Here is a 13,819-nt window from a genome sequence, read left to right as displayed (position 1 = left end):
TTAATAATTTTTTTTAGTTTTTATTTAGTTTTATTTAGTTTTCGTCAGTGAACAAAGGTAGTCGACGAACATTTTTCGTCATAGTTTTCCACTAAATTGTTAGTTCATGTACTTCTTTCAGCCCCTCTCGTAACCGCGCAAAATATTCCAGCCCAGACTCCCACTTAGGTCCACACCAGCGATATAGAGAGAGAGAGAGTTGCGTCACGCTTTGATCTCGCCGCAAAGCGGGATGTTGCCTCCTGTAGTTCCAAACTTTGGAACTTCCTCATTGTTGTCACTCTCATAGTTATATCACGCTGGTCCACACAAGGTCCACGACCACCAGGGTCTCTGAAGCTCTCTCCAGAACAGGAGAACCACATTGTTCTGTAAAGATGGCAAGCTGTGTGGCTAGGATCTGTACTGGCCACACAGTACAACTGTACAATACTAGAAAAACTGGTCAAACATTGGCCAAATTGTCAAATAATTGGCAAAATTGGCAAAAATTGTGAAAATAGGCGATCTACAAGCTCACAACGCCTCGCGTTGCGAGGTGTTGTGAGCTTGTAGATCGCCTATTTTCACAATATTTATCTGTCTGTGGGAACTGAGTCAAACTAAATCTAATGCCTCAACTATACTATTCCAAGTGCTTGTAAGGGTGGGAGGGTCCCCAGTTTAAATACCCACATTATTTTGGGGGGGAGGTGGCCTGAAAAGATTTAGAACCACTGCAATAAAGGAGGCGGTCTTGGTTCAAGCCTTGGGGGACAACTCCACCTGCCAGTATCCACTGTGCAGTTTCAGTGAGCTGAACCAGTTGGAGTATAGGTACATGGCTCTGTGTGGAAGAGAAGCCTTCCACGTGTCCCCCCCCCCCCGCACTCGACTGTCAAAGCCCGGCTGATAACATACAGTGTTCCTGTAGTATTGGCTCGATGCGTTATGTCTCTTTGAGGGCATCACGGAATGTCCATGGGCTGGACACGTGATCAGGTTGGAGTCCTTGAACAAAGGCTTGTAACACCAACCACTCCTGGATATGATGCAGGAAGGCAGGATGCGGCTGCATCGGATTATTGTAGTTTGTTCAGTAGGGCAGCATAGCTCCTATGCTCTCCTCCCCTAAGCACAGTAACACCCTCCAACCCCCACCTCGATGGCCTGTGTCAGCCCAAGACAGTTATCATCTGAATATTCATTGGCAGTGATTCTGATTTAAGAAAATTATATGTGTAGCCTGCAGTATAGTTCCATTCTCCTATATACGCTGCTTGATAAAATGTCTGTATTGAGGAGATAATTGTCTCACATCCAGGGCCATAGTGTACCTTGAGCTGAACTGTTGCCTACACTCAAAGCAACACACTGATTATACAGTACACTAGAAACTGATGGCAAGGTTTTTAATAGATGACTCAAATTATGGCTAAGATCCAAACAACAGAGCTCACCTGAATAGATAGTAATGTTTTGTACTGTATTTGCTCTATTAGCTCATATATGTTTTAATTCTGACTATCTTGTCCCTTTGTATTTTAATTGCACACTTTACAATACTCTGTTATATTTATGTACTTATTTATTCATTTATTTATAAATATCAATCTTTTACTCCTGTGCACAAATGTTGAGAATGAATATGTACTGTATATTAAAACTCACTCTTAAAGCCTCTATAGTGTGTCAAATGTAATTGTAATATCCAGGTCAAACTTAAATAAATATAAAATTAATAAACTGAAAGAGTATTTAAAGAGAACTTAAAGATTGATCAGAAAGTTAATTTATGAAAATGAATCGCCCTTCAACTTTCATCTATCCTAATTGTATCACAAATAAAGGCTGTCATTATAATGATGATGTACACAATGTGCTATGAAGAAATCAATGATAAATTAATTATTTCCAGAGAACCATAATGTTTGAGTTGCTGGAGAACTGAGACATTTTATTAAAAGTGATAAATTTCCATGCACCATATATTGAGCAACACATACAGTTATGCACTGTAAAAAAGTTTTTCCACCAACAATAACAACAACAGCAACAACAACAACAATAACACCAATCACGACACTCGCCTTAGCTTTAATAACTGTTATTGCCAGTATCACACATTGCATTTGTTGGGTTTGCATGAGGCAAAAAGAATTCAATGCCACCTTCTTATTTATAGTCACTCCTCTGGCCTTTCTGTCCTGGGGACAGAAAACAGACTGTTATCACTGGGAGAAGTGTGTGATCTTCCTAGTGCCTATTTCTCACACTTAGAGCGAATGAGAAAGCAAACACATGCATATTTTCCCCCAGTGTATGTTACTTCAGGGAAAATTGACTAAAGCATTAATGTGCTAAAATAGCCCGACCCTGGCATTTTCTCACATGACAGTGAGTCATGGGTACAAAACTATAATCAAACAAGGGTGCCTTATTACACTAATACTAATGACTTGAGACACTCATCAAAATGACTAACCAGTGCACTAGAAGCATAGAGTGAGCTTAACCACTTAAACCTTATATACAGTACTTTGTTGACCGGTGTCCCCCAAGGGTCTATAGTTGGTAGCCTCCTTTTTTCCCACTACACCATTTCTTTGCCGAAAATGTGTTGGCTTGTAGATCTGCTATTTCTGGTGAACGTTCACATATTTTTGCCAAACGTTCGCCTATGACATGTCCAGAACAGGGATGTTAGGGTTCATGTGGTCAAAATGTTAACATTGAGGAAAGTTTGCATATTTGTTTTAGTCTGAAAGTTTTGGAAATGTAGCAAAATTAAGCCTTTTCAAATGTGCTGCAAAGCTATGCAAGCTAAGTTGTCAAATTACACAGTAATCATGACGTATAATAGAAATGTAGGGGACCATCACTATGAGCTGTTTGCCAAAAGCAAGAAGCAAGAAAAACCACAACAATGTCAAGAATCTTCTTGTTGTGGACAGGACAAAGCCGAATACAGTAAATGTTTCCATTAAGGTAATGATGCTGCGCTACAGTGTCTGTAGCAGCTACAGTGTCTGGCAGCCATTCATTTCCAAGGACATAAGCACTGTAATTTAAAAAGCATGGTGTCTAATGAGCTCTCTGAATACAGTAGGCTTTACTAGACACTCATTTACGAACATAAATGAATGAGCCCTAATACACCCTACAAGAGAAATTTGAAGGGTTTATTTGAGAATGACATGTTGGCCATGTACAAGTCAATCAATCAGGATTGGATTTGCTTGGGGGGGAGGGGGGGTATTCCATGCCTCTGATATCCCTCCTTGTCATTCATTTTCATGGCTGGTAGGAATATGGCACGCATGCACGCTTGCGCGCGCACACACACACACACACACACACACACACACACACGCAATGTAAAGGGGACAGTATTATGGCAAATCATTAGCAGTACACAGTGACTGGTAACAGTGGGGCCTATTACTGCATGTCACATACAGACAGTATGGGGTCATCAGATGAGTAGCTGTGTAGCACCAGGCCTACCCCCCCCCCCCTCCCTGCAACCTCCACCCCCCACCACCACAAGGAACTGAATCTCTCATTCAGCGTTGTTTATTGAGCTATCCATGGTTGTCTGGCAGAGCTCTAAATGAGCTTCTAGTTGATGGAGCCATCTGGAATGTTACTGGAGTGTGAAAACTGCTTGGCCCACACTTAGAGCTGAGTAGCAAGATGATTGGAGACATAAAAATCTGTCTGCCTGTCGTCTGCAACATCAGTCTCTCAGCGCCTCAGGGGACCATCATGCTGCCATAGAAATAAAGCCAAAATCTCATAAAACTGTGCTTTTCAAGAATTCTTTTTTATGAAGAAATCAAGTGATTTCATCAACCCAGATACTCATCAAAATGACTAACCAGTGCACTAGAAGCATAGAACGAGCTTAACCACTTAAACCCTATATACTTTGTTGACCGGTGTCCCCCAAGGGTCTATACTTGGTCGCCTCCTTTTTTCTGAAATCGAGTAAAATCTGCGTTGTTAGGCAACGGTTAACATCAGCGCAAATCGCTGTTGTTAGGCAACGATTTCTGTCAGACCAGAACTTGATCAGTGAGAGAAAGAAAGAGAGAGAGAGAAGATTGGAGCTCGATCCCGGGGGAGGGGGGAGAGTGAAGGGGGAGAGGGAGAAAAAACCAATTTCACCCATGCATTAACCTGGCCAATATTGGGTACCAGAAACTGAACATGCTGATCAGCGCGCCATGAAGCGATACATTGATCGGCACATTAACCCCAGTAGTGGCAGGCAAGCTGATAATCCGGCATGGACCGCTGCATTCCCTGCTTGTACAGTAAACCACAATCGCATTGACTAGTATGTGTAAAAAAAAAAGACACAAAAACAAATTGAGGTTTATGAGGCGGCACAAGGTTTAACCTTCTAAATGGCTAAATTTAAGACATTATGAAGAAGTGTAGTGTTTTCTATACAACATGGATGTTTCATGCCAATCCACTGCCCAATTGTACCGTATGGGTCTGAGTGGTGTCGATGCAGCTTGCTGTATATACATTTCCTCAGAAAAAGAAGCCTAGAAAATAGGTCAGGGGCCACGCTTTCTTTTGGAGCCCTGCTGTGCGCATGCATGGTTTGAGGAAACATACTGGGGAGAGGACAAACTGCAGGGGTTGAATATACAGTAAATTGTCAGGTCAGTCATTTCTGACCACGATAACAGAAAAAAAGAAAGACAATAAAATACACTGTGAAGCAATTCAACTTGGCAAAAACTCTCTCTCATCACTGTGAAGCTCGTCCTCTCAGGGACAGAGTGACTTTCTATTTCACTGATTACGGCCATATGGGGCCTGACTCAATAAGGCTAAACTATTGAATTAATGGAGACACGGTTGAAATTGGACCTCATTGCCTGTCACATGATTACTTCTGTCCAATGGCGATTTGGAGTTTAATCAAAAGAAGCCAGATTGATCCAAAAAACTCTGGTGAAGAATACCACTCTCAGTGGGGATGGCTGTTTTTAATCATAGACATCTGGAGACTGGGCTTCTCAGAGTCACACTGTGGGTCATGATAAATTCCTTTTGTACAGACTCAATTAGTTCTTCCAGTACACTGCTCTTGTTAACCACATGAAACCTAGCACCTATTCTGGGATATACAAGTTCATAAACGCACACTTTGTGACCTAGTAGATGAAAAAAAGGTGAGGAACAAGACAAGTTAAAGTACAATATAGAGTGACCCCTGGTGGACCCAAGTCATCAAAGTATACTACTGACGGGTGTTTACCAGTTGCCAATGCCTCGCCACATAATTTGTTTCGTGTGAATACTGCTTAATTTTATAAACTTATGGATACCTCAATATGAAAATCGTTGGTGTCGGGCAGAAACCATGTCCATTTTTTTTTCTTAATCATCAGTGCCATTGAACACCCTTCATGTCTGTGTGTGGGTTTTACTAATATTGAACCAATGAAAAGCATTAAAAGGCGCTTCTGACTAAACCTACTAACTCCATTGGATCCTCAAACTGTCATTCAAACCACCTAACTCCAATGTAGGTTTTTTACCCAATTTTCCCCATTCCACCCTCATTCTAATCAATCACATCTCCACATGAATGTTCAAAAACCTCCTAACTGCACTTGAGCTGTATTTGGGTAAAGTGATGATAATATAATAAGGACACATTCAGGCATGCAATGCTCATTTGGTATGTTCTTGCACTCTATTTCAATGACGTGACGCGCACGTCGCTTAACACCTACACTGCAAGTCACACAATGGACAATTGATATGCATCTAGGCTTATTGTCTCCGCCAGGCCGAAAGGCATGGCGAGAGAGTATGTTTTGCCCCCTGTCCGTCCGTCCGTCCGTCCGTGTGTGTGTGTGTGTGTGTGTGTCCGTCCTTCTGTCTGTGACCAGCTAATCTCCGCCACCGTTGGTCCGGTCGCTGTGAAACTGCGCACACACACTCCCTGGATGCCACAGCAGAACCTCTGCCCCACATTTATCAGATCAGCCTGTCATAGCGCCACCATGAGGCCGACTTTTGCAAAACACATTTTTTGCTATTACTCCTACAGATTTTGTCCAAAAAACACACAAATCTGTACACAGTATCTCTATAGCCATGTGATTTTCCATATTCCATCATGATTGGCTAAAATTGGCTTCCAAAGTTTGCAGGATTGGTTCATTTTGAACAAAACTGCCTCAAATCATGAACGCAGCATGCGATTTCCGTGAAATTTTCCACAGAGATTCCCACTTGGCCCAGGAAGAAATGCCACCCTTTTCACATTGGCCTGTTATAGCGCCACCAGCAGGTCTAATTTAGAAAACCACATTTTTGGAACAAAATGCCTCAAATCATGAATGCAGTGTCCTATTGTCGTGCAAGGCACGAAATGGCACCCTTTTCACATTGGCCTATTATAGCGCCACCAGGAGGCCACAATAACCTACCTGACCTGGCGGAGACTTGTGCTCCGAGGAGCACTTTTTCTAGTTCCTATGTTAATTCGCTAGGTGTGAGTCGGGAGCCTTTGAAAACTTTGTTGAGGTGCGAATTTAAAGTAGTTTTAAATCTATGCGTGTGCCTGCGTGTGCTCCTGGTCAAATAGGTTCCGGCACGGCGTGCAAGGCCGTCCAGTGAGCATATTGCACCCCTGGACACATTCAAGTATGAGCATGTATAAAGTCACCATACCTTTTTGATGAGGCAGTATTGTGTTGTTTTGAAAAGTTAATATTTTGGACATAGCTGGTTTCTGCCCAACAGCAGAGAAATTGTACTCTAGATCCCAATATTTGTTAGTTTGTGCAGGCCTGGGAAAGCAAGTTTCAAAGAATGATACAATGATCCGGATGATTTAGCAGAAAGCCATGTTGACAATTGAGTTCTAAACATATCCAATATCCTAAGGATCTTATTTTGAAATACAATTATATTTTATGTCACCCATGTCAGCAACCATTCTGGACAAGGTTCAAGGTATCACATGCCCATACAATACAGCTGTCAAATACAATCTTGACAGGTGCGACAGGTATAAGCATGCAATTTCTTTGTATGACCTATCATCAAATATGCACTCAATGACCACGTTTACAAGAAAGAAATCAAAACATAAATATTCATTTATTTACCCTGGGAAGGGCTTTTGAGGCGCATCTTTTCAGTGCCATCCTGTTTAATATTTATGCAGTTAAACACACTTGGGAGCTGCCCATTCGTTGAGCATTGAACACTTCCACAGGAACAAATGAGCGTCGCGCCTGTCACAGACATGCGCAGAGCAAGTTCTGTCAGGGAACTCAGTGCAGTGAGCATGGCCTACTATTGGACCACATCAGCTCCACCTACACATCACTCATCCATTCACACTCATCTCATTCTCAGACCGCTCTATTTAAGCTGGAAGGTTGCACTTCTCATTCTGCTTGCTTTGCTGCACACACACCATTGCTGCTGCTGCGCTGCTGTTCATTGCTGTTGCTAAAATTGCTGCTCAAATGGCTTCTCAAATACGGACTCCACTGAGCAGGCTAATATGCATGAAATGCTCTGCTTTGATACAATCTTGGTGAGACAGAAAGTTTGATCTGGCTAGAAGAACTCGCACAGGTAGACCATCTGTAGCCGAGACCAATGAGCAGCTTTTGTTCTTGTCTTTATTACCGTGGTGCGGTAATTTACACTGAAATCGCAATTGTTTGTTAAGAAAACAAAGTGATCACGTCACGGCCCGGGTGCTGCTTATTCCGAGATGAAACCTTGGCCAGCTGCTGGCTGCTTGACTGCTTCCCTGCTGTTCTTCATGTCGAGACTCCATGTCGAGAATCCAGGTCAATATTCTATTTATTTTATAATCATTCAGTGGTCAGGCTTTAATGCAGAGTATACATGTGCATTCTATTCATTTATCAAGGCTGTCGAGTCATTTGTGGGCATAAATAAGGCAAGGATTGGAAGTCAGTTCAAGACCTCTCAAGTATAGAAGAACAGTGTGTTTGGTGTGTTTGGTGCGCGTCTGAAGGACTTCACCTTCACCTTCACCTATCCCATAACCCCGGAGGGTCGTTGGGGCACCACAGACGATCTGTTGACCAGCTCTCTCCATCCCTCTCTGTCCTCGGCAGCTCTCATTGCCTCACTGAGTTTCAAGTGAGTCCATTCTCCGATGTTATCTTCCCATCTTTTCTTCTGTCTCCCTCGTCTCCTGCCACCTTGTACGGTGCCTTGCAAGATGGTCTTTGCAAGGCCTGAGGATCTGGTGATGTGTCCGTACCACCTCAGTTTTCGCTTTATGACAGTAGTAAGCAGGTCATCATGTGGGCCGATGGCTTGGCTGATCTTTTGCCGGACTTCCTCGTTGGTGACATGTTGGGTGTAGGAGATACCCATGAGTCTTCTGTAGCATCTCATCTCCATGCTCTGTATTCTCTTCTGGAGCTCTGTTGTCAGGGTCCAAGTTTCACAAGCGTATAGAAAGATTGAGATGACAAGTGAGCGCATTAGTCTCATTTTTGATGCCAGACTGATGTTTTTGTCTTTCCATATGGGCTTGAGTTTTGCCAGGGCAGCAGTTGTTTGAGCAATTCTGGCAAGGACTTCCCGTTTGGATCCCTCATCGGACACGATTGCTCCGAGGTATTTGAAGCTAGACACTGTGTCCAGTGCCTGTCCATTGACTTTGATGTCTGAGCGGATGCCATTGTTGTTGTTTGTCATCATTTTGGTTTTATCTGCATGGATTTCCATTCCATAGGCTCGGGAGGTGGTATCAAGCCTTTCAACTAGGCTGGCCAGTTCTTCTTCTCCTCCAGCTAGCCCATCGATGTCATCTGCAAAACGGAGGTTGGTGATTGGTCTGCCTCCTATGCTGACAGTTCCTTCATGGTCTGCCAGGGCATCCGTCATGATACGCTCCAGAAATACATTAAAGAGAATTGGAGAGAGAAGGCATCCTTGGCGCACTCCAATTGTTGTCCTGAACCAGTCTCCGATAGCTCCGTTGTAGAGAACTGCGCTGGTAGCTTTGTTATACAGATGTTGAATGACATCTGAAGGACTAGCGCTGTCAAAATCAGTGTTGCCATGTCGGCTTATTATAAGTGACTTGTGTTTGTTTTCTGTTAAATCACTTAAGAAAATTATGTTGACTAAACCAGTCCATGTGAAGGACCCCCAGATTAATCTGTAATTTTGTTGTTAAAACGTTCATAATATTCAAAACAGTTTGCAAATCGTTATCATGGTAAAAGAACATTATGAGGACTTTAGGATGATGATTGAGGGGGAAATTAATAATCAGGGGAATATAGGACCTAACCTAAACCTAACCCTAACCATAACCTTAGTGGGGGAAACATAGGTCCGGGGAACATAGGTATGACCCCGTTTGTTAATGGTTAAAATATTATGCCCATGCATGGGTGCAAGGAACCTGATAGGCCTACTATGCCACATGGTCCCAGAGGGACCTTGTCATGTGCTCAGTGCTACAGTCAATGTAGTTCATACTCAACTGTCACAGGTTCTGGAGTAAAGTGGGTGAGGTTATGGCAATGTATACAGGTTAAAGACACGTTTTCTTGTGGCTAGTAGTCGCTTCTTTAGGATGTTTCTAGTCTGGCTGATTTCTCTCTCAAAACTTGGCAACACTGTGCAGTCAGTGTTGCAGACTGTGAGCAGAGAGGACCATTAATTAGCGTCACTTTTATGCAGTGCATTGCTCAACTGTTATGTTTCATATAATGTACTGATTAGAAACGGTTAATGCTCAGTCTGGCCGTCATCTTGAGTAGGATAGGGAAGTACAGTTGTGGATGAAGAGCTAGTTGTGCTCTTGTGTTTTCAAACTTGGTATAGTTCATTGACCAATCTTAGTGCGTTCCCTCCGGGCAATGGGACCGCATTTGGGTTGCCATGTCTGCTTATTATAAAACACAGTTATAAGTAATATAGTCATTTATTTGTATCTTGCTTTAGTGTTGCAGTTGCAGTAGTATGCAGATTTTTCTTGAGTAAAGCAGCATAATGCCAAGTATCTAGTGTAGGAATTAATTATGTTCCAAGTAAGTCTACAGTGGTTAAAAAATATATAGGCTATATAGCGATTTATTCAGCAGTATCTCAATCTAGGAGAATGCATTTAAAACAATGCTGTAAAGATAATTATGGTGCACAGGAAACGTTTATATTAAAAGTAGACTATAGTGTGCAGACTGTTCATTATATTGTGGTAATCGATTTAATGTTGCAGCTAGTATGTGCTGATTGGGGGCTATAGCTATTTCCATCTGATGTAGCTACGTTTTCTGGTAATCTTAATTTGCAATGTAGGCTAAATGGCTAATCTTAATTTGCAATGTAGGCTAAATGGCATTGGAGTTGTCAAATCATTTACTCAGTTTCAGTTGCCTCTAAGATGTAGTGGAGGTTGGTAAATATAATAATAATAATAATAATAATAAGTAAATCAATTAAGTAATGGGCTATTATACTGTGTTGGCTGCAGTGCTTGGTCAGATGTAAGCTTTTGATTGCGTTCTAATGTTGCCCCTATGCTCTTGTAAGGCAAAGCTAATTAAGATATACTTGCTGTAGGGGTGGGATGAGTCAAGGTGGCATTCATGCGCCATCTTTGTGTCAAGAAAGGAAGGTCAGGATAATTAAAGGAAATGGGTCCGATATCAACATGGATATGCGGACTATATACATAAAGGCATGGAATGGGTGCATATAAAAGTGTATAATAGAGCTTATGTCATCACAGAAATGTGATGTGTAATGGTTGCTTCAAATGGTTGCTTCACAAAAACATGAGTCGGTTGAATTTAAAGAGATCAGGAAATGGCTTTATTGCTAACGTTTAATGAAGGCGTGGTGTTGTCAAACATGTTGCTAACACTTCAGCTAAGCAATCATGCTTTGGCTTTTGTTGAATACTTATTAGAGGGGGGGCTAGGGTATGACCTTTACAGGGGCTAGTTTTGAATTGCAGTCTCCTGAAGGTACTCTTTTAGGGCATTTTGAAGGTGAGTAGGGTGTTACAATCCTTCACACCTTTTGGTGGCATAGCAGGAGAACTAATTTAACCCCTCGTTGTGCCAAATGTCGGTTGGCTGTAATCAGTGGAGCTACCTCTGGTGTTGTGACTGTGGGATTCATTTACGAAGTACTTTTGCAGGTACATGGGTATCTTAACCCATTGCAATCTTCTTAGGCCCATGGCAAGTTGCTGTACTCTGTCCTCAACCCTGAGTCATCCGACCCTAGCAAAGTGAGCAGGGGTTAGATGAGTTGTAGGTGTAAGGCCAAGAAGTAGCCTTACCAGTTGTTTTGGGGATGTCTGGAGCTTTGTTTAAGGCCTTAGTGGTGTGATACCATGAGGTCCATGCAAGGTTGAAGTAACTTGGATGAGGGCCGCTGTTAGAGTCCTCCAAGTATTCTTACTGATTAGAGAGGGTATTGTATACAGCTAAATACTGCTGTTCTAAAGTGCAAGCTAGTGATTCAGCTAATAAGCTACTTACACTTGCTAACATTACAGCTACAAATCATGTTGGATAATGCTGCTGCTAGTTCTAAAGTGTTAGCTACTGATTCTACTACAAGCTATACTTGCTAACATTACAGATACAAATCATGCTTTGACTAAATGCTGCTGCCAGTTCTAAAAGTGCTAGCCTACGATTCTACTGCTAAGTTACTGTGTTCTGCTAACATTGCTTCAAGTTATGCTTGCTAAATACTGCTGCTAGTTCTAGTACTACTCATTGTACTGACGGACAAAACTACTAAGCTAACTGCAGCTAACACTGCTGCTACTATTTTATTGTGCTACTAATTCTACTGCAGTCAAGGTACTAATACTATGCTGATTATACTAATGTTCATCATGCTATAGCTAAAATGATGCTACTACATAGCAACATAGAACGTACTTGTGCAACTGACAGCTCATGCGCGAGGTAGCGGAGCCGTGAGGAGCCGCTCCCCAAACAAATGAGTGAAAGACAATACATTTAAAACTTAATCCAGAACGATCCAAACGAAAAGGAAACTGAAAATGGCTACAAGAACGGCAAGTAAGCAGGCAAGCAAGTTGGAGGAGGATATTGAAGATATCCGTAAGTCTCTGAACCACATGAGTGCTGAGATCAGCCAAGCTGTGAAGCAACAAGTGGTGCTGGCGGAGCTCATGAAGGAGGTAACACTCCTCAGAACTCAGGCCAACGAAAAAGATGAAAAGATCAATCATCTTGAACAGAGAGTGGATGAATTAGAACAGTACTCACGAAGAGATGATGTGATCCTGACCGGGATCGAAATACAACCTCGATCATATGCGAGAGCGGCCGCTCCAGGAAGAAGTAACGGAGAAGACGCTCCGATCGAGGACCTACAAACCCTCGAAATGCAAGTCACCAGCTACTTCAAGAGCAAGAACATCCACCTGGACCCAAACAACATCTCGGCGTGCCACACTCTTCCCCGAAAGGATCAGAAGAACAAACCAGCCATCATCATGCGCTTCGTCAATCGGAAACACAAAACAGAGCTACTCATGCAAGGAAGGAAATTAAAAGGCACCAATGTCTATATGAATGAGCACCTGACGCAGAAGAATGCCAGGATGGCAAGAGAGGCCCGCATCATGAAGAAAGAGAGCAAAATACAAGCAACCTGGACCAGGAACTGCAATGTGTTCATTAAACTGAATGGATCCACGCCTGAAGAAGCCAAAATAGTCAAGGTAAGACAACTCAGCGACCTAGACTTGTACAGATAAAGCTACCTGAGGGCCCTGATGGCTTTGTTAAAAGAGGACTAGGAGAAGGAAAAACCCTAGAACTCATGATGGATTATCTCACCCTCTTTTTTTGTTTATTACTTGCGCATTTTGCTCTGATTTTTCCCCTCAAATTTTTGCATGGATTTTTCCCCCAACATTTTTGCATGGATTCTTTTTCTCTCTTTTTGTCCGCTTTTGCATGGACTTTGCATGGAAGCCTGTTGCTCTTTGTTGTTGTTGTTTTGTTCTTCTGCATGGGACTTATTTTTGCTTTTGGATGGATATTGCATGGCTTATTGTTGTGGACATATATAAACAGTGCATGGATGCGCGCTGGCTGGATTCTGCTGACTTTGTTTTTCCTTTTTTTCTCCGTTATGCTGCTTGCGATGCAACGCGGGATCTTGGTGCTGCTATTTGTTTTGTTTTTCTCCCTCTATTTTATTTTTGTAGTTTGTATTTTCTATATATCCTTCTGCTCCCTTTTTTGGACTTCTCTGCCTTTTTGCAGTTATTTGCACTTTGGTGTGTCTGTGGGTGTGTGTGTGCGCGCGTGTGCGCGTTCCCTTGTAAGTGCCGCACCGTATATGGTAATAATGAGTTCCACGAGGGAACAAAAGATAATATTGAATGGAAGTGGAATGTATGCATTGTGCTGGCTATCATGGACTATTCAGAGACGCTGTGTGTATATTATGGACTTCACGGAAGACACCAAAGAGGAGGCGCGTGAGTGTGAATGGTTGTGTGTGTTTGTGTGTGTGTGTATGTATGTATGTGCGCAAGCCTGAATGCGTGGCCATTCACTACTGTCTTGCGATGAAGAGTGTCCACATGTATAATGGCTATAGATCCAAATCAAATGACAGATCCTGAAGAAATTCTTCTTCCATTTAGTGATGTTGAGGGGGAAGATTTTGAGGAAATAATTAATCAAAGTAATAGCGGAGGACAGATAGAAAATCTCTATAGTAAGTATGAACACCTTAATTTCAAAAGCTTTGACCCCATTGAACACAAAACATATGAAATTGATAA

General features: G+C 42.3%; 1 protein-coding gene across 1 annotated transcript in view; it reads left to right on the top strand.

The window, feature by feature from the left end:
• LOC308103242 (4-galactosyl-N-acetylglucosaminide 3-alpha-L-fucosyltransferase 9-like) overlaps positions 1–13,819 on the top strand; it is a 274,031-nt gene that overhangs the window by 77,080 nt on the left and 183,132 nt on the right. The window lies entirely within an intron of this gene.

This window comes from Gymnoscopelus braueri (assembly GCF_963280865.1).
Source record: "Gymnoscopelus braueri genome assembly, chromosome: 16".
Taxonomy (NCBI): domain Eukaryota; kingdom Metazoa; phylum Chordata; class Actinopteri; order Myctophiformes; family Myctophidae; genus Gymnoscopelus; species Gymnoscopelus braueri.
This window is presented reverse-complemented; position numbering and strand designations above follow the sequence as displayed.